The 2,283-nt window shown below is 43.0% G+C and overlaps 1 non-coding gene across 1 annotated transcript; it reads right to left on the bottom strand.

Annotated features, from left to right (window-relative positions):
• Positions 1 to 918: 918 nt before the first annotated feature.
• On the bottom strand, positions 919 to 991 carry trnaa-ugc (transfer RNA alanine (anticodon UGC)). Its single transcript has one exon. It is a non-coding gene; the product is annotated as a tRNA-Ala (tRNA).
• Between the last annotated feature and the right edge of the window lie 1,292 nt (positions 992 to 2,283).

The raw sequence follows: 2,283 nt of genomic DNA, 5'->3' as shown, positions 1-2,283 counted from the left end.
ATTCGTGTTATTAAACACAGTAAATTAAAGGTATTAGTGGTTTTGGGTGGAATTTTATTTGAAAAATACAAAATCAAACATGTTGTATATTGTCAAATAAATAGAAACAAACATACCTTCTCAGGGGAAAAACGTAACTTTTTTTAGAACGACAAGGCCACAAAATTGCTACTCTCACCTCCCGGTACAGAACTCTCACCTGCACACGAGGTTGGGGAGGGATTCTACAGGTTCACTTTCACCATTAAGGGTGGTACAGGAAACACTGACCCAAGTCTTTGATCCTTCCCTGTCTTAATGGATTTTCTTTCTCTTTGACGGGGGTCGCTGCGGTCTCATACATTTCATTTGACATAGATCTAGATCATGAATAAACTTGTAAATGTTGATTTGTAAATGTGTTTGTCAATGCCTCGGGAGGTAAAGGTAACTGTACAAGTGCTTGCCAAGCGTTGATGGTATGCAGACAAACTTCACCAGTGTTGAATGAATAAATAACTCTTATAGAAATACCACTGTGACTAGTAGCACTGCAGGATAGGCATACCAGTCTATGCTGGTGTAACAGTATAGCTTCCGTCCCTCTCCTCGCCCCAACCTGGACTCAAACCAGGGACCCTCTGCACACATCAACAACTACCTCCCACAAAACATCGTTACCCATTGCTCCACAAAGCCAAAGCCCTTGCAGAGCAAGGGGAACAACTACTTCAAGGTCTCAGAGCGAGTGACGTCACTGATTGATGGCTAACTAGCTAGCCATTTCACATTGGTTACACCAGCCAAATCAATGCAGGATAGGCATACCAGTCAATACAGTGGCCATTGAAGAATGACATGGTGGTCAAAGAATGTCTTTTACAGCAGGAGGCTAACCCTAACATTTTACTTCACATTTTATTATTTTCATTTTTTTTTTTTCCCCCGTGGGAATCGAACCCACAACCCTGGCATTGCAAACGCCATGCTCTACCAACTGAGCTACAGGGAAGGCTAACCCTAACCCTGTAATAGTTGGACAACCTGCCAATTACAGTTGATCATTGATCATTATTTCCCTGGAAGAAAATAATGTTAATAGAACATACGAGGCTAATAGATGCTTGTACTACATTTAGCCTTACAGGTAAGACATACTCTACGTGAGAGGACGTTATGGCAATACAAATACACAGAGAGACCAACTTGATTTGTGTCGTGGGAAAAACAAACATTTCATGTCAACGGGGTGAGTTTGTCTTGGGTTAGGGCTATCTGGGATCACTGGGATGTCCCAACCCTAACATAAACCTGAACCATATTATATGTTTTATTTAACTAGGCAAGTCAGTTAAGAATAAGTTCTTATTTACAACGGCGGCCTACACCGGCCAAAACCGGACGATGCCGGACCGGTTGTGATACAGCCTGAATAATCCGTACCAAAAACAATTTTATACGTCAACCTGAATGGAGAACGGAGGGACTTCCCAATGATCCCGTAAAGCAAGGACCGTTCGTTTTGCATGGACCGGTACTCTAAATGAGTGAATGTTTAAACTCCGCTTACCCGGTGCACCGGGCCATGTAAGATGAACTCCCCCAATGGGATGCGGTAAAAAAAAATGTGATCATCAGCCAACCACTGTTGCGGTGGACCGGTTTGATTGACACTGCCGCTGTCCAATGGGAGCAAAGAGAGCTAGCTCTGTGGGGTGAGCTCTTGTCGTGCTGCTGGGAAACGGGGGAAAAACTATCTATTTCCAATAAGGTTAGTATTATGATTATATAGTCAGCTAGACAAGTGGTGCAAGGTTATGTTAGCTAGCTAGGTTTTAGATCCTAGCCATTATCCATCTACACGGGCGTTTTAAATCATCTTTGGTGTACATGGTGATTTCATCAACCCAAAGAAAGGACAGGTACGACCGACCAGCTAACCAGGTAAGAACCGGACGGGATCTGCAGTGTTCATTAGCTTCGCTAACTAGCTAGTTGGTAGATTAGCATATAAATCAAATAAATCTGCCCTCAACTCCTGGGAACAGAGACACGGCCTGATAATACAATATCATCTCTTGTAACGTAGTGAATGCTGATTTAAATAACATATTGATGAACTAAATACATAGTTATCAATGTTTTGTTGGAAAGCTAGTGGTCTAGGTAGCTACCGTTAGTTAGCCAGCTGTTGGCTAGCTGTCTGTTAGCATGCTGTCTGTTAGCATGCTGTCTGTTAGCCAGCTGTCTTGCCAGGGTGGCAGTAATGCCGACTGGGTGTTCATTTGGCTGGCTGAGATTGTC

The sequence above is a fragment of the Salmo salar genome, unplaced genomic scaffold (assembly GCF_905237065.1).
Source record: "Salmo salar unplaced genomic scaffold, Ssal_v3.1, whole genome shotgun sequence".
Lineage (NCBI taxonomy): Eukaryota > Metazoa > Chordata > Actinopteri > Salmoniformes > Salmonidae > Salmo > Salmo salar.
The sequence above is the reverse complement of the archived record's forward strand: the minus strand, read 5'-3'. Positions and strand labels throughout refer to the sequence as shown.